The sequence below is a fragment of the Anolis carolinensis genome, unplaced genomic scaffold, assembly GCF_035594765.1.
Source record: "Anolis carolinensis isolate JA03-04 unplaced genomic scaffold, rAnoCar3.1.pri scaffold_8, whole genome shotgun sequence".
Taxonomy (NCBI): domain Eukaryota; kingdom Metazoa; phylum Chordata; class Lepidosauria; order Squamata; family Dactyloidae; genus Anolis; species Anolis carolinensis.
In genome coordinates this window covers 25975539-26001903 of record NW_026943819.1, presented here as the reverse complement: position 1 = coordinate 26001903, position 26365 = coordinate 25975539, and the positions used below count along the sequence as shown (strand labels likewise).

Below are 26365 nucleotides of genomic sequence, written 5' to 3'. Positions count from 1 at the left end.
GGTGGTCAATCAATTCTAGGGTATTATAAACTTCATAGGAGCTGTCCAAGGTACTGAAGCCAATTCCCAAACTAGACTCAGCACCTTGGATAAGTCCTTTATATTTCAGCATAAAACTCAAAAATTCACCACCTCATTGATACTGGTTAGAGGACATTGGAGGGATGGCCATACACTTAATCTCCTTGGGTGCAAAGCAAAGTACCAATCAGCACTTTCATGATTTAATGAGCTTTCTCTTCCTCCTCCATATTCTAGTGAAGGTCTTTTGTTTCTTAAATTTGTCGGATTGCAATGGGTTAAATTGCAAAGGATATAAATGTATTTTAGGTCATATATGTCATGCAAATCCACACTACTTTGAGCATGAATGCATCCAAGTGCTCACTATGTGGAGCATAAGAAGACATTTTTGCAACAATGTGCTTCATTTATTTATTGCATTTGTCAAATAATTATAAAATGCCAAATTTTGCGGCAGCGTTTATTTTTATTTATTCATTCATTTCTTTATACCCCAATTTTCTCCCAAAGTGGGATTCAATGCCACTTGTTTAGTTATTTCATCTCACAGGTTCTCCATTCTGTGAAGTGGAAGAGGAAAGACGGACCCATCAGCCTTGTCTTATAGAATCATAGAATAGTAGAGTTGGAAGAGACCCCATGGGCCATCCAGTCCAACCCCCTGCTAAGAAGCAGGAAATCGCATTCAAAGCACCCCTGACAGATGGCCATCCAGCCTCTGCATAAAAGCCTCCAAAGAAGGAGCCTCCACCACAGCCTGGGGCAGAGAGTTCCACTGCCGAACAGCTCTCACAGTGAGGAAGTTCTTCCTGATGTTCAGGTGGAATCTCCTTTCCTGTAGTTTGAAGCCATTGTTCCGTGTCCTAGTCTCCAGGGCAGCAGAAAACAAGCTTGCTCCCTCCTCCCTATGACTTCCCCTCACGTATTTGTACATGGCTATCATGTCTCCTCTCAGCCTTCTCTTCTGCAGGCTAAACATGCCCAGCTCTTTAAGCCGCTCCTCATAGGGCTTGTTCTCCAGACCTTTGATCATTTTAGTCGCCCTCCTCTGGACGCTTTCCAGCTTGTCAACATCTCCTTCAACTGTGGTGCCCAAAATTGGACTCAGTGTGATTCCAGGTGTGGTCTGACCAAGGCAGAGTAGAGGGGGAGCAGGACTTCCCTGGATCTAGACGCTATTCCCCTATTGATGCAGGCCAAAATCCCATTGGCTTTTTTAGCTGCCGCATCACATTGTTGGCTCATGTTTAACTTGTTATCCACGAGGACTCCAAGGTCTTTTTCGCACACACTGCTGTCAAGCCAGGCATCGTCCCCCATTCTGTATCTTTGATTTCCATTTTTTCTGCCAAAGTGGAGTCTCTTGCATTTGTCCCTGTTGAACTTCATTTTGTTAGTTTCGGCCCATCTCTCTAGTCTGTCAAGATCGTTTTGAATTCTGCTCCTGTCTTCTGGAGTGTTAGCTATCCCTCCCAGTTTGGTGTCGTCTGCAAACTTGATGATCGTGCCTTCTAACCCTTCGTCTAAGTCGTTAATAAAGATGTTGAACAGAACCGGGCCCAGGACGGAGCCCTGCGGCACTCCACTTGTCACTTCTTTCCATGATGAAGACGACGCATTGGTGACCACCCTTTGGGTTCGTTCGCTTAGCCAATTACAGATCCATCTAACTGTAGTTTTGTCTAGCCCACATTTTACTAGTTTGTTTGCCAGAAGGTCGTGGGGGACTTTGTCGAAGGCCTTACTGAAATCCAGGTACGCTACATCCACAGCATTCCCTGTATCAACCCAACTTGTAACTCTATCGAAAAAAGAGATCAGATTAGTCTGGCATGACTTGTTTTTGGTAAATCCGTGTTGACTATTAGCAATGACTGCATTGCTTCTTCTCCATCAATTTGAGGGTTCCATTTTTGCACCACAGATATGGTAATCTATCACAATAAATTTGATATATTGGGAAGCTATTAAGATTTGTTCAGAGATGGTCTGTCATTGCCTTCTTCTGAGGCTGAGAGTGTGTGACTTGCCCAAAATTACCCAGCAGGTTTCCATAGACAAGTACGGATTCAAAGCCTGGCCTCCAGACTCATGGTCCAATGTTCAACCCACTAGACCACACTGTTGGAAATATCCCGAAGGCACACAACACCAACATTAAATAAATGAAGCAAAACATCATGCTTTTTTTTCGTGTCAGGAGCAACCGGAGTTGCTTCTGGAGTGAGAGAATTGGCTGTCTGCAAGGACGTTGCCCAGGGGACGCCCAGATGTTTTTGATGTTTTTACCATCCTTGTGGGAGGCTTCTCTCATGTCCCCGCATGGAGCTGGAGCTGATAGAGGGAGCTCATCCACGCTCTCCCCAGGTGGGATTCGAACCTGGCAGCTTTCAGGTCAGCAACCCAACCTTCAAGTCACGAGGCTTTTATCCCCTAGGCCATTGGAGGCTCCAATGTCGTGCTGACACATCACAAAAAACTGAATACGGCTTTTAAATGTCACAACCACCTTCTCTTCTGTCCACCAGAGGGTGTTAGCACACTTGTTTACTAATGTTTTACTACTTCTCTCTGTGACACTTTCTGTTGTCATGTGTAGTTCAAGGTGGGGAGATTGCAATGGATTATTTGGCCTCTTTCTGGGGATGGTTTTAGCTAATAGTGACCAGTCCATGTCTGCAATTCTTCTGTTTTCAAAATGCTGCTCCTTATTTAGAGTTTTTTTTAATATTGGCACTGTTCTAAAATCAGAACAATAAATAAGGAGCAGCACTCTAAAAACAGAAGAAATCCAGACAGGAATCAATCAAGGGCAGCTAACGACTCTGAACAAAAAGACTTCCCCAGGCCAGGACATGAAGCTTGGAAGGCCATTTAATGCAAATCAAGGTGATTAAATACAACATTCACATTGGCCTCCAACAGACAAGAGTCCTTCCCACCACCCAGGAACTTCCACAGATAGATAAACCTCCCTTGCTTAGTTTCTCCATATACAGTAAAGTCTCACTAATCCAAGCTAAACGGGCTGGCAGAAGCTTGGATAAGCGAATATCTTGGATAATAAGGAGGGGTTAAGGAAAAGCCTTTTAAACATAAAATTAGGTTATGATTTTACAAATTAAGCACCAAAACATCATGTTTTACAACAAATTTGACAGAAAAAGCAGTTCAACATGCAGTAAAGTTATGTTGTAATTACTGTACAGTAGAGTCTCACTTATCCAAGCCTCGCTTATCCAAGCCTCTGGATAATCCAAGCCATTTTTGTAGTCAATGTTTTCAATATATCATGATATTTTGGTGCTAAATGCGTAAATACAGTAATTACAACATAACATTACTGCATATTGAACTACTTTTTCTGTCAAATTTGTTGTATAACATGATGTTTTGGTGCTTAATTTGTAAAATCATAACCTAATTTGATGTTTAATAGGCTTTTCCTTAATCCCTCTTTACTATCCAAGATATTCGCTTATCCAAGCTTCTGCCAGCATGTTTAGCTTGGATAAGTGAGACTCTACTGTATTTACGAATTTAGCACCACAATATCACGATATATTGAAAACATTGACTACAAAAATGGCTTGGATTATCCAGAAACTTGGATAAGTGAGGCTTGGATAAGTGAGACTCTACTGTACCTCACAACCTCTGAGGATGCCTGCTATAGACGTGGGCGAAACGTCAGGAGAGAATACTTCTCAAACATGGCCATACAGCCTGGAAAACATACAACAACCCTGTGTCTCCACGGCCACCAAGGAAACACAACCAAGCTCTCCATGCCCAGGCTTGATAGAAAAGCTTTGACTCCTATTGAAAGGATCTTTGTTTTGAATCTGGAAGAAAGGACATCTCTCCAAACATTTTCAGAGCAGGTTTAATATTTTTCACTGCCTCCAAGAGTAGTGCTCTGCTCTTTTGGGTGTCTCCCTTTTTCCTTGCAATCTGGCTCATTCACAACATCTCTTAGCCGTTACCGGAATAATAATGAAAAGGAACCTAAGTCCCACCGCAGTGTAATCCCTACTGCATTGCCATGGTACCAGACAGTGCTTCCCCCCTTTCCTGAGCGAGAGAGGTCTTCCTCAGCATGCTTCATTATTCCTCTTCTTGGGCAAAGGCTGAGCAATGCATCGTCTCTCTTTCGGGAGGCTCGGCAGACATTAAAGGATGGGTTTGAGGTCAATTGATCCTTCAGGGATCCAAGCAGGTTCCAGGCTTTGAAATCTTCGACGAGGAGCTCAAACAAATCTCTCCTTTTTGTGAGGATGATGCACAATATGGGAGAGAAACAATGGCAAAATCTGCCATCTCTCATTTTGCTCCTCTGTTCCTCCATTGACCATTGAAACATCCATTGTAGACAGAGAAAGCAGGGTATAAATGTTATTATTATTATTATTATTATTATTATTATTATTATTATTATTATTATTATTTATTTATTTGGGTGCCGTGCCAAAAGATCTCAGCCGGCATTTGGAAACAATAGACATTGACAGAATTACGATCTGCCAACTGCAAAAGGCCACCCTGCTGGGATCTGCACGCATCATCCGAAAATACATCACACAGTCCTAGACACTTGGGAAGTGTTCGACTTGTGGTTTTGTGAAACGAAATCCAGCATATCTATCTTGTTTGCTGTGTCATACAACGTCGTTGTGTCAATAATAATAATAAAGGTAAAGGTCTCCCCTGACATTAAGTCCAGTCGTGTCCGACTCTGGGTGTTGGTGCTCATCTCCATTTCTAAGCTGAAGAGCCGGCGTTGTCCATAGACACCTCCAAGGTCATGTGGCTGGCATGACTGCATGGAACGCCGTTACCTTGCTGCCGGAGTGGTACCTATTGATCTACTCACATTTTGCATGTTTCCAAACTGCTAAGTTGGCAGAAGCTGGGGCTAACAGCGGACGCTCACTCCGCTCCCTGGGTTTGAACCTGGGACCTTTTGGTCTGCAAATTCAGCAGTTCAGCACTTTAACACACCGGAGGCTCCAATAATAATAATAATAATAATAATAATAATAATAATAATAATAATGATGATGATGATGATGGTGATGATGATGATGATGATGATGATGCATTGAAGAAGGGAAAAAACATTGAAAGTGAGGGCATAAATATGCCTAATGGCCAAATAATAAAGTGTCAACAACCAGAGGCCTATAAATATCTGGGCATATTACAGCTGGACAACATCAAGCATGAACATGTGAAAACTGTGGTCAGCAAAGAATACACACAATGGGTCAGAAAAATTCTCAAAAGCAAGCTCCATGGAGGCAACACCATCAAAGCCATAAACACCTGGGCCATACCTGTCATAAGATATACTGCTGGCATTATAAACTGGACACAGATGGAACTGGACAATTTGGACAGAAAAACAAGAAAACTCATGACCATTCATCATTCACTGCACCCTCACAGTGATATTGACCGGCTATATCTGCCTAGAAGATCAGGGGGCAGAGGACTCTTGCAAGTAAAACGTATTGGAAAATGAACACGCAAAGATACTGTGGGACTTCCAAATCCAGACTGACAAAGTTCTGGAACACAACACACCAGACATCACAGTTGTGGAAAAGAAAAAGGTTTGGATCATTGGTGTCACCATCCCAGGTGACAGTCGCATTGACAAAAAACAACAGGAAAAACTCAGCTGCTATCAGGACCTCAAGACTGAACTTCAACGACTCTGGTAGAAACCAGTACAGGTGTTCCCAGTGGTGATGGGCACACTGGGTGCCGTTCCAAAAGATCTCAGCCGGCATTTGGTTCAAATCCCGGGAGCGGAATGAGCGCCTGCAGTTCGAAAACATGCAAAATGTGAGCAGATCAATAGGTACTGCTTCGGTGGGAAGGTAACGGCATTCCATGCAGTCATGCCAGTGGCCACATGACCTTGGAGGTGTCTACGGACAATGCTGGCTCTTCAGCCTAGAAATGGAGATGAACACCAACCCCCAGAGTCAGACATGACTGGACTTAACAACAGGGGAAACCTTTACCTTTAGGTTAGGTTTGAATGCTTTGGAGCAGTCTGTTTTAAAAGATATTTGTGAAGATTGGCCTCTTTGTTTGCTGGTTTCTTTGTTTTTGTGCACTCGAGCCGCCTTGTTGTGACCATGGTTTGGCATGATGCTACAATCCATCCCATAATGTCTCCCACTCTTCTCAAAATGGCCTTCTCAAGATGCACCCTCCCTCTTTGCAGTTCAGTGCCTAAATTTCCGGGTGTTTGGGAACGGCACTGGGCCACTTCCAGCGGGACAAAAGCCACCGTCTGCATGCATGTGCCTGTCTGTGTGAAGGTCGGATCCCTCTGATTTAGGTTTGTGCCGAACGGAGGACTGGGAATGGGCCATCCTTAATGAAAACCGCAGGACCACGACGGCAGGCCAGACTGGGACACACCCAGCCAATTCTCCGAGGCTTTGGATGAATGATCACTCGGAAGGAGAACAAAAGATGTCTATCATGGCCGACCGGGGTGGGAGGGGACGGGGATTGACTTCGGAGAAGGACACGGCAGGGGAGTCCGGCTGCTCTGACAGCCTGCCAGCCAGGGTCAACACCACTGACTGGAGCAGATAAGTCAACGGGAATCAATAATGCTAAGCAAGGCCCGTCTCCCAGAAGCAAATCAGTGCAAATGCAGTTAAAAACCGGCTGCTCCAAGGCTATAAATCCTTCCTGAAGTCTGGCAGGTGATGCTTTGACTTCAACAAATGCAAGTTCCCTCTATGATTTCCCTGGGCAATATCTAGCTAGCTAACCAGCTATAGATGCAGAGATAGATAGATATATATCTAGACTAGCTGTGCCCAGCCACGCGTTGCTGTGGCGAAATCTGGTGGTATGGGAAATAAAGTATTGAGGAATTGGTGGTAGTTAAAGTAAAGGGTAAAGGTTTTCCCCTGACATTAAGTCCATTATAAATGGGTTATGTAGCTGTGTGGAAGAGCAGTGAGTCTACACTGCCATATAATCCAGTTAAAATCAGATAATCAGCATTTTATAGGCAGTGTGGAAGAGGCCTAAGTGAGGCCTAACTCTACCTGTCCCCTGGGCTGAGTGGGTTGCTAGGAGACCGAGTGGGCGGAGCTTAGCCTTCTAACTGGTAGCAATTGGATAAAAACAATTATTCCTCTCCCTCTAATAAGGACTTTATTTTTCTTTTCTTTTTGTTGTATGAACGTAGAGGCATGGATGAGGGGTTGTGCTGCCAAGTTTAGTATTTCTGGGATGTGTAGTTTTGTTGTTTTGTCCTAGGCCGAAATTTCATTACCCTTTTATATATATAGATATAGATGGGAGGTGTCAAACTCATTTTCATCAAGAGTCACATCAGCCTTATGGTTGAATCCAAGAACGGAGAATCCGTGGATAGAGAGAGCCAACTATAGCTTCCTAACATAGTTGTCGGTGCTCCATAGATGTTATTGAATGACAACTCTCATTTGATTACTGTATATACTCATGTATAAGTCTAGTTTTTCAGCCCTTTTTTAGGACTGAAAAAAAAACCTCCTCGGCTTATACTCGGGTGAGGGTCGTGGTGGGCTTATATTCAAGTCGGCTTATACTCAAGTATATATGGCATATTTATTATTTTTCTCTATTATTATTGTTATTGTTACATTTATTATTTTACTCTATTTATTATTATTATTACATTTATTATTTTATTCTATTATTGTTGTTACTTTTACATTTATTTTACTCCATTTTTATAATTATTAATACATTTATTATTTTACTCTATTTATTATTACATTTATTATTTTACTGCATTTATTATTATTATAATTATTATTTGAGAATATATGGTACATTTGTTATGTTTCTCTATTATTGTTGCTACTATTACATTTATTTTACTCTACATTTATTATTAATATATTTATTATTTCACTCTGATCTTATTATTATTATTGCATTATTATTTTACTCTATTTATTATTACTTGTATTATTTTCCTATTATTATTATTATTATTATTACATGCATTATTTTATCCTATTATTATTAAAAGGATACATAAGCACATTTATATTGAAGAAGATGAGAATAATGATTGGATCAGAATTGGACAGGCTTATCTTAAATTTGAGCTTTATGTCAATATTCAAAAACATTTAACCTACTGATGCCTCAATTGATGTATTTTATTGGTATCTATTTTTATTTCTAAAATTTACTGCTCTCGGCTTATACTGGAGTCAATGTTTTCCCAGTTTTTTTGTGGTAAAATTAGGTGCCTCGGCTTATATTCGGATCGACTTATACTTGAGTATATACAGTATATCTAGATATAGATGGGAGGTGTCAAACTCATTCTCATCAAGAGTCACATCAGCCTTATGGTTGAATCCATGGACAGAGAATCCGTGGATAGAGAGAGCCAACTATAACTTCTTAACATAGTGGTTGGTGCTCCCTAGATGTTATTGAATGACAGCTCTCATTTGATTATATGTCATACACTCCCCCTGAAGACACAGGTTCACAGCTTAGATGTTCTCCTGGACTCATCGCTGAGCCTGGAGCCCCAGGTTGCGGTGGTGACTTGGCAAGCATTTTGTTGTGACGCGGCTGGAACCTCAGATTGACTCTGATGAGGATGATGGGATTCAGGTTCACAATTAGGTTCAAAATGTCCCTGTTGCAGAAGATGAGGATCAGGGAGTGAAAGATGAAGATGAGGAACGAGTTCATTTTCCCACAGCAAGGAATGATGTTGTTGATACTGAAACTAGCCAGGTGCAAATGGACTTGGAAAAGGAGGACATTCTCAGTCTGATAATGAGACTCAGAAAACTAACGAGCAGGCTGACCTTGATGAGACGGAATCTTTAGATCGAGCTGACCGTTTGGAATTCAGGGTTCGGAGGAGTGTGAGAATCGCAAACAAGAGAGAGAAAAATAATAATAGAGAAAAATAATAAATGTAATAATAACAATAATAATAGAGAAAAATAATAAATGTACCATATATTTTCGAGTATAAGCTGACCCAAATATAAGCCAACCAGGACCCTCACCCGAATATAAGCCGAGGGGGCTTTTTTGGTCTTAAAAAAAGGGCTGAAAAACTAGGCTTATACTCAAGTATATACAGTATATATAAGAAGAGAGATATAGATACCTGTCTATCTCTCTTTGTGAATATGTCTGATTTTTGGCCTCACAATGCATTTAAAGAGCTTCCTGCACCTCTCTCTTTTCCCTGTATAATCAGTTCCTCTCTGAATTGAATTATACTTCACCTGCCTTCAGTTTTCTCCTCTGATAGCAGAAGGATTCGGGGTTCTCTTCTGTACAATCCAGCCCAGAAATGATGAATGCTGAACTCAGACATTATTTGGAGTGTTGTTGTAATGGGGATGATGGCATTGACCCCACAAGTTTCATGAAGCTCCTGGGCCTTGGTTTGTACAAACATTCATTTTCAAATCCTGAATGCAACCCGGAATGTTTGGAAGTACAGACTGGGTCATCCTTATCCAAAATGCCTGAGGCCAGAAGGGTTTTAGATTCCAGATTTTGAAAGTTTTGGAATGCTTGTACTTTTATAGACATACACAATGAGCTATCTTGGAGATATTGTCAAAACATGAAATTAATCTCTGTTTTGTACTCACCTCAAGCACATAGCCTGAAGCTAATTTCACACAAAATACTTTTAATAATGTTGCATGAAACAAAACCCTATGAAAGGTTCATCTCAGGGTCATCATTAATCAAAAATGACTTGAAGGCGAAGAAGCCGGAGAGGATGACAAAGACGAAGAAGATGAAGACGAAGAAGGTGGAAGAGAAGGAGAAGGAGAGCAGGAAGATAGGGACCAAATCAATGGATTCACATTGCAAAATGGCTTTGATAGCTTAGATAACCACCTGTCATGGATACTTTACTGGTAAATTATTGCATTAGTTGGACTAGATGGTCCTTGTGGTGTCTTCCATCTCTGCGTATCTATCTGAGAGCTGGGCCCAGGGCAAGAAACAAGCCAATGCCACTTTGAAAAATGACATAGCAGCTGACTAAGCATCACATTTGCAGTCCACAACTTCCTCTATCTGACTCATTGGTGCTTTGATTAGTCTTTTCCTATGTAACCCTGAAGGACACAAGTGAGTCACTGTGTGAGGAGGACAGAAGAAGGCATGACTCACTGTCTTGCTCAGGAAAAAGTAGATGACACATCAGTTTCTCAATCTACGTTAGCAAAGGAAATGAAACACATTCTCTCTACAAGACACAGGTTGACTGAGACGAAGATAGATCTACACTGTCTCTTTAGAGCAGGGGTCCTCAAACTTTTTAAGCTGAGGGCCGGTCCACAATCCTTCAGACTGTTGAGGGGCCGGATTATCATTTGAAAAAAAAATACGAACAAATTCCGATGCACACTGCACATGTCTTATTTGTAGTGCAAAAACAACAACAACAACAACAACAACAACAACAACAACAACAAAAGAACAATACAATATTTAAAAATAAAAACAATTTTAACCAACATACATTTATCAGGATTTCAATGGGAAGTGTGCTCCTGCTTCTGGCCAATGAGATAGTCAAGTTAATTAGGATTCTTGTTGTTGTTGTTGTGTGCCTTCAAGACATTTCAGACTTTGGGCAAGCCTAAGTCTAAAATGTATTTATTTATTATTTATTTATTTACTGCATTTATTTACTACATTTGTATCACACCCTTCTCACCCCAAAGGGGACTCAGAGTGGCTTACAAATTATATGTACATACAATATATTATATTATTAGCATAGCACAATATTAGCATTATATATTACTATATTGAACTATACCACTATACTGTAATATTATTAGTAATATTATATGTAATATAGAATATATAATTAATATTATTATATGGTATTATTATTAGTGTTATATTGTATTACATTATAATATTTTTATCAATATTATATGTATATACAATATATTATATTATAAAACTGAGGGCGGGGGGCAGGTAAATGACCCCGGAGGGCCGCATCCGGCCCCCGGGCCTTAGTTTGGGGACCCCTGCTTTAGAACATGCCAAGAGAGGTGGATATTACTCTAACTATGAATATGACCAGTATCTAGCCATTCTGATAAAAAGGCACAGATTTCCAGTGTGAAACAATCACCTTTTTCAATACACTCCAACCAATGCCAACCGGTGACTTCATATTTCCTACACGTTTCAGTCCAAACTTTAGAAGACTGAACTCTATTCCACAAATTCAGTACTTTGGACAGCTCCCTAAAACCTTGAATTGAAATCCGGACTGGATTCATGGTCTTGACCAGGGGTCCCCAAACTAAGGCCCGTGGGCCGGAAGCGGCTCTCCAAGGTTATTTACCTGGCCCCTGTCCTAAACTGTTAGGATTGACTTAGGTCAATCCTAACATAAGACCATGGGTAAACAGATGTCCAAAGACTATCTAGATGGTATCATAAGACCATAGATAAACAAGGAGACATCCAAAGACCATCTAGATGGTTTCATAAGACCATCAATAAGGAAAGGGGCCCCCAAGGTCCATCTAGACAATATCATAAAACCATAGGTAAGGAAAGGGAGCCTCAAAGGCCATCTAGATGATCTCATAGGACCATAGGTAAGGAAAGTGACCTCCAAAAGCCATCTAGATGTTCTCATAAGGCTGTAGCTAAGCAAAGAGAGCTCCAAAGACCAGCTAGACAATCTCATAAGACCATAAGTAAGCAAAGAGACCTTCAAAGACCATCTAGATGATCTTATAAGACCATAGGTAATCAAAGAGACCTCCAAAGACCAGGTAGACTTAGACTTAAGATGAATATATATATGGCTTGCAAATATTGTAGGGGAAATGCACACACACACAGAGGAATTTGCAAATGTTTCAGGAGGAAAAGCATATATGGAATTAGTATCTATAACTATAGATCTATATCTAGCTCTGCATTGTTTATATAAGCATTGAATGTTTGCCTGTTACTATGTTGGAAGCCAGCCTGAGTCCCCATGGGGAGATAGGGTGGGATCCAAATGAAGTTTTTATTATTATTATTATTGTTATTATTATTATTATTATTATTATTATTATTAGGTTATTGTTGATACCATATTGTTTTTGTTGCCCCTACTTTTCCACTTATAGAGCTAGTTTATTGCTTTTCTTTGAAATATGGTAAATATTCAAAAACATTTAACCTACTGATGCCTCGATTAATGAAATTTTATTGGTATCTATTTTTATTTTGAAATGTACCCATAGCTGCTGCATTTCCCACCCTTGGCTTACACTCGAGTCAATAAGTTATCCCAGTTTTTTGTGGTAAAATTAGGTGCCTCGGCTTATATTTGGGTCGGCTTATACTCGAGTATATACGGTAGCCCCGTTTCCCAGCAAAACAGCGAGTCCGCGAAAATCAAACCGCGAAGTAGCGGGGGAACACTGTATATATATCTATATATATAAAAGGGTAATGAAATTTCGGCCCAGGACAAAACAACAAAACTACACATCCCAGAAACACTAAACTTGGCAGCACAACCCCTCATCCATGCCTCTACGTTCATACAACAAAAAGAAAAGAAAAATAAAGTCCTAATTAGAGGGAGAGGAAGAATTGTTTTTATCCAATTGCTGCCAGTTAGAAGGCTGAGCTCCGCCCACTTCGTCTCCTAGCAACCCACTCAGCCCAGGGGACAGGCAGAATTAGGCCTCACTTAGGCCTCTTCCACACTACCTATAAAATACAGATTATCTGATTTGAACTGGATTATATGGCAGTGTAGAATCAAGGCCCTTCCACACAGCTATATAACCCATTTATAATCTTATATTATCTGCTTTGAACTGGATTATCTTGAGTCCACACTTCAGTGTGCATTTTATTCAGCTGTGTAGAAGGGGCCTCATATAATCCAATTCTAAGCAGATAATATAAGATTATAAATGGGTTATATAGCTGTGTGGAAGGGCCTTGAGTCTACCACCACCACTTTGCCACAGCAACGCGTGGCCAGGCACAGCTAGTATCTATATATAATATCTATATCTCTCCTAGGACATGTTGGTTAAAGTGATCACAACATCAAAAGGTCTTCCATGTGATACATGCACCAGAGGAGGCAGAGAAAGAATAAGAACAGGAGGAGGAGGAGAGAAACAAAGATGAAGGAAGAGAAGGAAGAGGAGAAAGAGATGACATTGATAAGTACAGAATAGAAATCTATCTATATGGGAGAGAAATGAAGGGGTGTAATCAAAAAAAGACTGAGAGCTATCCTTTGAAGTTTACCAAACATCTTCATCGCATTACTGTCAATTGCAGTAGGGAGACATCCCTGGTAATTGTGCCTTTGTTCACAACCTCTGGAATTATGATGAATGTTGCCTTCTTCTTTTTTTCCAACCCCACCCCCTTCCATATAGTCGCATTATAGAGCTTATACCTACTTATTGCTGGAGAGATGGAGCATCTATTATAGGCTGCTGTTTCGCCTGTCCCTGCATACTTATCCCATTATGCAATAATACTTGTCATAGGGTGGTGTGTGTTTTCCACTTTGGTGCCATAATATTGAAGCACCATTCCACCAACACTGTAATGTACCGTAATCTAAAATGTGAGAGGCATCATAATGGACAGAATAGATAGCTCTTCCTTTTATCTGTCTTCATCCAAACACCTGACAAGGGTTGGGATTTTATACTGCAGGACTATCAAGAAGGCCTTTGTGATCTGACTCAAAGTGCTACACTGTACAGACTAATAAATAAGGTTAATTAATAAACAGTGTTGAGGAAGGTAAGTAATACTCAGCATTCACTAAGATGCAAATCTTCAGTTGTTTCATTCTTGTACAAAAGAACAAAAGCTTTGAATTTATATAGATATATATAGAATTTTCATACTATATATATATATACACACACATACATATATAATATGAAAATTAAATGTGTGTGTATATATATAGTATGAAAATTAAATGTGTGTATATCTATATATATAAAAGAGTGATGGCATCAGGGCAGCGGACAAAACAACAAAAGTAAACACCCCACAACCTCGAAAATTGACATCACAACCCCTCATCCATGCCTCTAGGTTGATACAACAAAAAGAAAAGAAAAATAAATTCCTAATTAGAGGGAGAAGAATAATAGTTTTTATCCAATTGCTGCCAGTTACAAGGCTAAGCTCCACCCACTTGGTCTCCTAGCAACCAACTCAGCCCAGTGTTAATAAAATAATGATAAAAAAATAAATACAAATAATACAATAAAAAATTATAAAAAACACTAAAATAATTAATACAATAAAATACTATAAAAATGACTAAAAATAATACAACAAAATAATAAAATATAATAAATAAAAAAGATAAGTGACAATAAAATTAATTTAAAAAAATACAAATAACGTCAAATAAAAATTCCACCACAAGTTTTAACCGATACCACCACCACTTTGCCACAGCAACGCGTGGCTGGGCACAGCTAGTATATATATATACTAGCTGTGCCCAGCCACGCATTGCTGTGGCGAAGTATGGTGGTATGGGAAATAAAGTATTGAGGAATTGGCAGTAGTTAAGGTAAAGGGTAAAGGTTTACATTAAGTCCATTATAAATGGGTTATATAGCTGTGTGGAAGGGCCTTGAGTCTACACTGCCATATAATCCAGTTAAAATCAGATAATCTGTATTTTATAGGCAGTGTGGAGTGAGGCCTAACTCTGCCTGTCCCCTGGGCTGAGTGGGTTGCTAGGAGACCAAGTGGGTCTCCTTCTAATTGGCAGCAATTGGATAAAAACAATTATTCCTCTCTCTCTAATTAGGACTTTATTTTTCTTTTTTGTTGTTGTATGAACGTAGAGGCATGGATGAGGGGTTGTGTTGCCACGTTTAGTGTTTCTGGGATTTGTAGTTTTGTTGTTTTGTCCTAGGCTGAAATTTCATTACACACACACATATATATATATATATATATATATATATATATATATAAACACAGTAGAATCTCATTTATCCAAGCTAAATGGGCCGCCAGAAGCTTGGATAAGCGAATATCTTGGATAACAAGGAGGGATTGAGGAAAAGCCTATTAAACATCAAATTTAGGTGATGATTTTACAAATTAAGTGCCAAAACATCATGTTATACAACAAATTTGACAGAAAAAGTAGTTCAATACGCAGTGATGTTATGTTGTAATTACTGTATTTACGAATTTGGCACCAAAATATCATGATATATTGAAAACATGGACTACAAAAATGGCTTGGATTATCCAGAGGTGAGATTCTACTGTATGTAGAATATACACACACACACACACACATATATACACACACACACATACACACATTCCCCTGACATTAAGTCGTGTACAACTCTGGGGGTTGGTGTTCATCTCCATTTCTAAGCTGAAGAGCCGGCGTTGTCCGTAGACACCTCCAAGGTCATGTGGCCATTGGCATGACTGCATGGAGCGCCGTTACCTTCCCGCCAGAGCGGTACCTATTGATCTACTCACATTTGCCTGTTTTCAAACTGCTAGGTTGGGAGGAGCTGGGGCTAACAGCGGGTGCTCATTCCGCTCCCGGGATTTGAACCTGGGACCTTTCGGTCAACCATGTACCCAAACACAATTTCCCTGGAACTTGGAATGTAGTAGTGCTTTGTATGTGTTCTGGCCATATCCTTTCTCTCGATTAAAGCAAATCTACAGTGGTGAATTTTAAAAATAATATTCAAAAAAAAATTTGGAAAATTATGCTTTTTTTATTGGTGGAGACCCTGATGGGGATCCTGGATACGAATTTTCTGAGAAAAATTTTCAATTTGGAGTTTATTCTGTGCAAAATCCATATTACTTTGCAGAGCCTGCCCACACATTTTCTGTGCGGAAAACTTCATTTTCTATGTAGAAACTGCATTTTCTCTTCAGAAAACTTTTTTTTTCACAGAAAAGGACCTTGGAGGTGTCTACGGAAAACGGCGGCTCTTCGGCTTAGAAATGGAGATGAGCACCAACCCCCAGAATCAGACACTACTGGACTTAACGTCAGGGGAAAACCTTACCTACATGGTTGACATTGACCTTAGGCAACCTATTTTTTCAAAAAAAAATCTTGTTAAATTGAAAATGTTCACAGTTTTTTTCAGATTTCTGGATGAAATCAAGTGTCCATCTCGTGACCAACCTAGTGGCCTTCAAGGGCCTAGGAGCTATCACCAAGAAGGTCCTATCCCATGTCTATGAGACGGATGTGACGGATTGAAAGACCTCAAAGCTTGGGCAAGGTCATATGGGAGAATATATTTCTTCAAACAGCCTGGATTGGAGGAAATTATGGGCCATATCCAACACTTAAGCAGCAACATAACCACCATTGTTCTGCTTCCTCTGTTTGAAATAATCACAAACTAGCTGCATCACAGGGTTGGACTGGGTGGCTCTTGTGGTCTCTTCCAACACATATGATTATGATTATATATAAAAGAGTGATGGAATCAGGGCACCGGACAAAACAACAAAACTACAGGGCCCCCAACCTCGAAATTTGACAACACAACCCATCATCCACGGCTCTAGGTTGATACAACAAAAAGAGAAGAAAAATAAAGTCCTAATTAGAGGGAGAGGAATAATTGTTTTTATCCAATTGCTGCCAGTTAGAGGGCTAAGCTCCGCCCACTTGGTCTCCTAGCAACCTACTCATCCCAGGGGACAGGCAGAGTTAGGCCTCAGGCCTCTTCCACACTGCCTATAAGATACAGACTATCTGATTTTAACCAGATTATATGGCAGTGTAGACTCAAGGCCCTTCCACACAACTATATTACCCATTTATAATCTTACTAGCTGTGCCCAGCCACGCGTTGCTCTATGCTATTATTATTATTATTATTATTATTATTATTATTATCATCATCATCTTCATCATCATTATTATGTAGAAGCTGGATGGTCATCTGTCAGGAGTGCTTGGATTGTGTCCTCCTGCATGGTAGAAGGAATACCACCACTACCTCAACAATTTCTCACCAACACCACCAGACAACGCCACAGCAACGCGTGGCCGGGCACAGCTAGTATAATTCTAAAACAGCGTATACCGCACTCAACTGATGTCCACCAGAAGTTTCTTTCCCCAGCCACACCAAATTTATTCTAAACATGATCACAATGAAGGTCTGTACCAAACGAGTTCAGGAGATCCACCCAGTTGAATGCTGTTTTTCAAACAAGCTAGAACCAGATGGCCCACAAGATCATCTTACTAATGTTTAGTTTCCAAATTGACTCTTATAAAGAGAGGCATCCAAGAGAGCAATCGACACGGAAAGCTCAGGCTAAGCTTGCTCATGGAAGCAGACACACTTTTGCAGAAACGGGATACAAGCTACCTGTGTACATCCACTCCCAGTTCCTGTCTCAACATCACTTATTGAGGGAATGCATGACATGGAACAGTGTTCCTTCTTTATAACAAGCTGGAATTGTACTGGGCCCAGAAGTATGTGTTTCGTTGACGCATGAACAGTTGGCTTAAAAACTCTTCAAGTTTTCACAACAGTGTCAATATCTGTATCCTGAAGGTCTAATGCTGTCTGTCTGGGATATTGCTTAGAGCAGGGGTCCCCAAACTAAGGCCCGGGGGCCGGATGTGGCCCATCAAAGCCATTTATCCGGCCCCCATGGCACAAGGGCAGAAGGGGGTTGGGCTACATGACCCAAGGGGTCTCTTCTTCTCTTGCAACCATTATTATTATTATTTTATTATGACACAGTAAACAAGATAGATATGCTGGATTTCATATCACAAAATCACAAGTCGAACACTTCCCAAGTGTCTAGGACTGTGTGATGTATTTTCGGATGATGCGTGCAGATCCCAGCAGGGTGGCCTTTTGCAGTTGGCAGATCGTAATTTTGGCAGCGCCGATTGTGTTTAAGTGCAGGCCAAGGCCTTTAGGCACTGAACCCAGTGTGCCGATCATCACTGGGACCACCTTGACTGGCTTGTGCCGGAATCTTTGTAATTTGATCTTTAAATCCTCATATTGTGTCAGCTTTTCCAGTTGTTTCTCCTCAATCCTGCTGTCCCCTGGGATTGCAACATCGACAATCCATACTTTGTTTTTAACACGATTGTGAGTTCAGGAGTATTGTGTTCCAAAACCCATTATTATTATTATTATTATTGACACAACGACATTGTATGACACAGCAAACAAGATATATATGCTGGATTTCGTTTCACAAAACCACAAGTCGAACACTTCCCAAGTGTCTAGGACTGTGTGATGTATTTTCGGATGATGCGTGCAGATCCCAGCAGGGTGGCCTTTTGCAGTTGGCAGATCGTAATTTTGTCAATGTCTATTGTTTCCAAATGCCGGTTGAGATCTTTTGGCACGGCACCCAGTGTGCCCATCACCACTGGGACCACCTGCACTGGTTTCTGCCAGTCTTTGAAGTTCAATCTTATTATTAACATTGAGGCTGGGTGGCCATCTGTCAGGGGTGCTTTGCTTGTACTTTCGGTGGACAAAGGCAGAAGGGGGTTGGACTCAATGGCCCAAAAGATCTCTTCCAACTCTCTTTATTATTGTTGTTGTTGTTGTTGTTTATTATTATTATTATTATTATTATTGTTGTTGTTGTTGTTGTTGTTGTTGCTCGGTGGCCAACTATAGTCTGGCCCTCCAACGGTCCAAAAGATCGTGAACTGGGCCCCTGTTTAAAAAGTTTGGGGACCCCTGGCTTAGAGCATTGATTCTTGTTTTTTGGACCTCCAGATGTTTTGGACTTCAACTCCCCAAGATCCCAGATGCCTTGGCCAATGGTTAGAAATGATAGTTTGCATTCCTTGGCCCTCACTTACAGAGGCCCAAGGAATAGTTAAATGGTTATAAGCATGGATGAACCACCATGGATAGATACCAACAATAATTTCATCTGCTCTAAGCCAACATGTCATCAAAAGCTTGTCAAGTGCCAGAATGCTGTTAAGATCCATTCATATCTCTTTCTTCCCAATATCACAATTCATATTGAGAAATGAGGCCCAATCTTAGAGCCCCAAGACCAGTGATGGCTGAATTCACTCTGGGTTTTAGACTAAATTTTAAGGAGCTCTCCAAAGTACTGAATCTAGTCCAGCATCTTAGAGCAGGGGTCCCCAAACTTTTAAAGCAAAGGGCCGGTCTACAATCCTTCAGACTGTTGTGGGGCCGAATTATCATTTGAAAAAAAAAATACAAACAAATTCCTATGCACACTGCACATGTCTTATTTGTAGTTCAAAACAACAACAACAACAACAATGAAAGAACAATACAATATTTAAAAATGAAAACAATCTTAGCCAACATAAACCTATCAGGATTTCAATGGAAAGTGTGGGCCTGCTACTGGCCAATGAGATAGTCAAGTTAATTAGGATTGTTATTGTCGTTGTTGTTGTTGTGTGCCTTCAAGTCATTTCAGAATTTGGGTGAGCCTAAGTCTAAAATTAATTATTTATTTACTTACTACATTTATTTACTACATTTATATCCCACCCTTCTTACCCCGAAGGGGACTCAGAGCAGCTGTATGTACATACAATATATTATATTATTAGCATAGCACAATATTAGCATTATGCATTACTATATTGAACTATATCACTATACTCTAATACTATATGTAATATATAACATATAATTAATATTATTATATGGTATTATTATTAGTATTATATTGTATAACATTATAATATTTTTATCAATATTATATGTATATACAATATATTATATTATTAAAACTGATATAAAATATATATTATAAAACTGAGGACTTGTGTCGTCAAAGGTTTTCATGACCAGAAACACTGGGTTGTTGTGTGTTTTCTGAGCTGTATGGCCATGTTCCAGAAGCATTCTCTCCTGACGTTTCACCCACATCTGTGGCAGGCATCCTCAGAGGTTGTGAGGTCTGTTGAAAACTATGCAAGTGAGGTTTATATATCTATGGAATGTCTACATGCAAGGTCATCCAGTGACTTTCCATGGCCAATTTGGGATTTGAACCCCAGTCTCCACTAAAACCATTACACCAAATTCTTTTTCTCTCTATACCCACACACACACAAAAAATATACAGTAGAGTCTCATCCAATGTTCTGGATTATCCAACGCAGTCTGCCTTTAAGTAGTCAATGTTTTTGAAGTCAATCTTGTGATGTTTTGGTGCAAAATTCGTAAATACAGTAATTACTAGCTGTGCCTGGCCACGCGTTGCTGTGGCAAAGTATAGTGGTATGGGAAATAAAGTATTGAAGAATTGGTGGTAGTTAAGGTAAAGGGTAAAGGTTTTCTCCTGACATTAAGTCCAGTTGTGGCCGACTGCACACTAAAGTGGATTATATGGCAGTGTGGAGTCAAGATAATCTAGTTCAAAGCAGATAATATAAGATTATAAATGGGTTATATAGCTGTGTGGAAGGGCCTTGAGTCTACACTGCCATATAATCCAGTTCAAATTTGATAATCTGTATTTTATAGGCAGTGTGGAAGAGGCCTAAGTGAGGCCTAACTCTGCCTGTCCCCTGGGCTGAGTGGGTTGCTAGGAGACCAAGTGGGTCTCCTTCTAATTGACAGCAATTGGATAAAAACAATTATTCCTCTCCCTCTAATTAGGACTTTATTTTATTTTATTTTTGTTGTATGAACGTAGAGGCATGGATGAGGGGTTGTGCTGCCAAGTTTAGTGTTTCTGGGATGTGTAGTTTTGTTGTTTTGTCCTAGGTCAAAATTTCATTACCCTTTTTTATATATAGACTAGCTGTGCCCGGCCACGCGTTGCTGTGGCTTAGTCTGGTGGTGTTGGTCAGTCTACATTAGGTTGTATTTATGCTGTGACCTCCACCCTTCTTTATGCTCACATTAGTAGTAGTATTTGAAGTCTGTTACCTTCTTCAATTTTTGTGTTGATTGATAATTGCTTGAGATCCCTGTTGTCTTTGGTTTGTTGTTAATTGTAATGTCTGATTCTGCTGAGTGCGGTTTATATTTTTATTGTGGTACAATAGTCTTTTTTTTTTTTGCCTGTGTAGGTGTTTATTATTGTTGTTGTTGTAGTGGTCATGAAAGTTGGATAAGTTAGATGCTACTGTATTGTTTTTTGGAGGCCCAGTGTAGCACTGACTGGCCTCTCAGCCTCAGTGCCTAGGGCTGTTTCTTGCCTGTGATGGTGTTGATTCTTATTGTTGTTGTTATTGTTATTATTGTAATTGTTTTTTTGGAGGCCAAGTGTGAATGTAGGGATTGGGGAGGTGGATGAGTTGTGTTGTCAAATTTTGTATTTGTTATAGTCACAATGCGTTGTTGTAAGTATTGTGGGTCCGGATTGTGGTTTTGTGGTGTGGTTGTGTTGTTACAACTGAGAGGCAAGGCTTTTGTGTTGTGTTGTCAAGTTTTGTATTTCTGGGGCGTTTAGTTGTATGCCAAGTTTTGTATTTCTGGGGCGTTTAGTTGTGTTATAGTCATGATGCGTTGTTGTGAGTTTTGTGGGTACGGATTGTGGTTTTGTGGTGTGGTTGTGTTGTTACAACTGAGAGGCAAGGCTTTTGTGTTGTGTTGTCAAGTTTTGTATTTCTGGGGCGTTTAGTTGTGTGCCAAGTTTCGTATTTCTGGGGCGTTTAGTTGTGTTGTTATAGTCACGATGCGTTGTTGTGAGTGTTATGGGTCTGGATTGTGGTTTTGTGGTGTGGTTGTGTTGTTACAACCTGGAGGGAAGGCTTTTGTGTTGTGTTGTCAAGTTTTATATTTCTGGGGCGTTTAGTTGTGTGCCAAGTTTTGTATTTCTGGGACGTTTAGTTGTGTTGTTATAGTCACGATGCATTGTTGTGAGTTTTGTGGGTCAGGATTGTGGTTTTGTGGTGTGGCTGTGTTGTTACAACTGGGAGGCAAGGCTTTTGCGTTGTGTTATTAAGTTTTATATTTCTGGGGCGTTTAGTTGTGTGCCAAGTTTCGTATTTCTGGGGCGTTTAGTTGTGTTGTTATAGTCACGATGCGTTGTTGTGAGTGTTATGGGTCTGGATTGTGGTTTTGTGGTGTGGTTGTGTTGTTACAACCTGGAGGGAAGGCTTTTGCGTTGTGTTGCCAAGTTTCGTATTTCTGGGGCGTTTAGTTGTGTTGTTATAGTCACGATGCGTTGTTGTGAGTTTTGTGGGTCCTGTGTGGTTTTGTGGTGTGGTTGTGTTGTTATAACTGGAAGGCAAGGCTTTTGCATTGTGTTGCCAAGTTTTGTATTTCTGGGGCGTTTAGTTGTGTTGTTATCGCATGATGCGTTGTTGTGAGTTTTGTGGGTCTGGATTGTGGTATTGTGGTGTGATTTTGTTGTTGTAACCTGGAGGCAAGCCTTTTGCATTGTGTTGCCAAACTTCGTATTTCTGGGATGTTTAGTTTTGTTGTTATAGTCACTGCGCAAACAACTTTATCATTTTATATATATAGATTACATAACATTGCTGTGTATTGAACTGCTTTGTCTGTCAAATTGGTTGTAAAACATGATGTTTTGGTGCTTAATTTGTAAAATCATAATGTAATTTGATGTTTAATAGGCTTTTCCTTAATTTCTCCTTATTATCCAACATATTCGCTTATCCAACATTCTGCCGGCCTGTTTATGTTGGATAAGTAAGACTCTACTGTAATAAAATTGGCAGAGTTGTTTAGCAAAGCTGAGTGGGAATATTTGAATATATTTTAAATGAACTTATTGTCAAATATGTAGTCTTTCAATAATACCTTTTTCTGGAAACATATTGCCTCAGCCAGCTGGCCCAACTGAAAAGCTGAGCCCAAATTTCCTTGCCCTTCGAAGCCATTTGAACTACCTAATCTTACTGTTTACCTAAATCGGTGGCCCCATCTGCAACGTCAGTCCATCTCTGGCTTTAAAACAGGTCCTCATACATTTTCCAGGATCAAAAGGAAATTTGGTGATTGGATCCAAGCCTTCCAAGTTCATAGTCAACAGTCTGGCAACACTCCTGTTTACACACTCTTAAGGCAAAAATCAAACCTGTCTCGACATTGGCCAAGTTTCAAGTCAATACAAAAAGTCCCAAAGGAGTTCTGCACCAGCAAAGCCAGGCCAATGTTTAGCTTTCATTTTTTTAAAACCTCATTTTTGAGTCTAAGATTTTTTTAGCCATACTTTATGAAAGAAAATATGGTCAACCTTTCAAGTGTTTATTCATGGAAAAAGCAAGGTAGAGCCTACATGGATGGAACAACTACACAAATGGAACAAATATAAAGAAATCATGACTTCATTCTCACATTAATAACATCACCCATCCTATACTGAATAAATCTGGTCAAGAATGAGATTTGGCCACAATTTTTGAATGACAGTAAAAGCAACACAGTTAAAAGGCATTTGACTTGGACTTATAATGGCATGCTTGTTAAAAATATCTGTGGACAAAATAATTCAGTTTACATAGAGTTTTCCATAAACAGGAAATCTGAATTCAACTCCACAGCATTTAAGCAGAAGCCAAGGATTTGTCTAACTCATTTATACAGTAGAAGGGATATGGAATCTCTTTGCCACAACAAGAAAAAGCAGCACTCGATTCTATCGTCGACAAGACCTGGCAGTCTGAAAAATGAAATATGCAGATGTAGATTGGAACTGGCCTAACAAACTCTGAATTTGCCTCCAGAAAAGGCCAGGGTTTTTCCATCCTCACTTCTTAAAGTTTCGCTTCCAAATGCAACCTTACGCTGGCCAAAAAAATTACAAAAAAATGAAAAAATAGGGAATATTCTTTTTAAAGGCATATTGCAACAGAAAAGAGTTGAGGCAGAATATTCACAAGCTGAGGCTATTTAATACAATTTGCAAAATCTATGAGCCACGGACAGGCAACCCAGGGAGCAAGGGCATCAAAGCATGAATGTTTTTCGCCTTCCAATGCCATTGAAAATAGTGCAAAACTTTCTCGGCATATAATGAACCAGTGCCAGAAGGCAATGTCTTTCTTTAAAATAAAAAAGCCTGGGGGGTGGGAATGGGGGCTGCCAAATCCTTTACACCACATTTGTTACAAAGGAAGCATTAGGCCACTGAAAGGAGGCATGTTTAGACCGACATTAGACGTTCCCAACCGCTCCGACACTCCAAGTCTGAACAGTAAATATTCAAAACGGTTTGAAATGTTTCCCTGCGTAATTATAGAGATCGCAATACTTTTGTCAATGGGAACAGAACAAGAGAGGCTTCTAAAAATAGGATCCCGCAAAGGGTGTATTTTTAATCCAAGGCGCATGCTTTAAAGGGAGAAGAGGCTGGAACAATGCTGGTTTTTATTAAAGCACAGCAGAGGTAATTCCTCCCTCTCTTGTTCTTCGGTCTTTTGTATGCTGGATTATATACCAACATCACAACCGTCGTTGGATCTATAATATATCGGAAGCTTGAAAGCATTTATGACGGCCCGGTTGGAGAACGTTAAATCGAAACTTCTCAGGCCAAGAGTTTAAAGCCTGGTAAAAGTTCTGGACGATCGGCCTGCGTGCAAAGGAGACGTGGCGCCTGAATCTCATGCATACGAAGGAAATGGGAAGTCTGACAATATTCTCCACAGAAAGAGGCAAGTGGAATGAGATGGATGTTCTCCAAACAATTCCAAAATCCTCATTGAAAGGGGAAGAAAGAGACAAAGTCCTCCAAACATGTCGGAGGAAACATCTAAAGGTCGGAAACATCACTGCTCATTTTTGTACAAGCTATTCCTAATCTCCGGCCTCTTTAGAAATCACAATTTTTTGATAATGGACCAAAAGGAGGAAAATTCGGGCAGAAGAACAGATAGGCAGCGAAATAAATAGCCGTTTTGCATTTTCCTACAACAGAGAATACCAGATCCAAAGCTATATTAATGCACATATACACACACTAAATCTTGTTGGAGCTGTCTGTTATTGGAAAATATTAAGAAAGCAAGATATACACCACCAGCACTGCTCTGAAATCATCCACACAAGAAACAACGGCATTTGGCATAATGGCCAGCGAGCAACGAAACAGCAAAGGTACAAAGCAACCACCACCCACCCCATTGTGATCATTCCTAATTTCTCCGAATGTACTGCGGAGCTGTTTATCATAAAAAGGGGGGAAAGGACGACAAGGTCTCCTAGATTTCTACCCTCAAGCTGGGGCCACTGGCCAGGGAAACGGGTTCAAGGAGGGGGGGGGGGGGAAAGCAGCAAAGTGAGAGGCTAGAAAACAATAGGCAACCGTGGCATTGACAATGCCGTCCCGGACCCTGCTGCGACACGTCCATTCAAGAAACAGGGGAGGGCTGCCATCATAAGAATGGCGCAAGAGGAAGATCAGGGGACCTGGGTTGACGTCTTTGGGGTCGAGGCAACGGAGAGGAAATGAGGCGGATTCGGAGCGAAGATGGCAGAGGGCTCACCTTTTTCCCCACTTTCTCCCGGACGATCTGGAAGGAGCCGTCCCGCCGCCAGAAGCTTACCAAGATGTCGTGATGGATTCGGCCGGTGCTGAAGACTTCGGCTTTGGCACATTTTAAGAACTGTTTGTCGGAGTATATACACCGGATGCTCTGTGTGTGCATGTGTGTATGTGCAAGTGAGTGTGTATGCGTCTCTCCGTCTCTCTCTCTCCTCTTTTATGTCCTGCTATCTGCATCACACACCTCTATTAGTATGAAGACTTTCTGTGTCCATGTAAGTAAGTGAGTGTGTGTGTGTGTGTGTGTGTTCCTTAAATGTTTGATCCGAGATAACACACATCTGCATGCATTTGTAAGCGAAGGGTAGCCTATCGCGGTTACTACAACTATCAATTAGTCAGCAATAGCATGCGATCCCCATGCGCCGGGGTGCACAAAAGGTGGGAAATATGCAAATAGGCTCTAACACCTGGGTCACGTACAGTAACTTCGCTGGCAACAAATAAATGCCTGCTTTTCTACCGTTTCAAAACATTTGAGCCTCTCTTCTTTTTGCTCTTCTTCCTAACAGACAGCACTATTATCCTATTTTCCATTTCCATTCTACATTTGCTTTATTTTTTTATTAGCTTTCTATTCCCACCCTTCACTTGGGGAAGATTACATTTGAAAGGAAACGATTCTTCTTTTTGAGAGTAATGCTTGAAACAGTTAGAATAATAATAATAATAATAATAATAATAATAATAATAATAATAATAATAATAATAATAATAATAATAATTTTATTTATACCCCGCCACCATC

At 40.3% G+C, this 26365-nt stretch overlaps 1 long non-coding RNA gene across 4 annotated transcripts in view; it reads right to left on the bottom strand.

Annotated features, from left to right (window-relative positions):
• LOC103279299 (uncharacterized) overlaps window positions 1-26365 on the bottom strand; it is a 117611-nt gene that overhangs the window by 60041 nt on the left and 31205 nt on the right. Inside the window, exon 1 of one of the 4 annotated variants that reach the window (XR_010000369.1) lies at window positions 25559-26285. The exons of the other annotated variants lie outside the window; for them this stretch is intronic. This is a non-coding gene — a long non-coding RNA (uncharacterized LOC103279299). Of the gene's footprint in view, window positions 1-25558; window positions 26286-26365 lie in introns of those variants that run through there. 4 annotated transcript variants of the gene reach the window in all.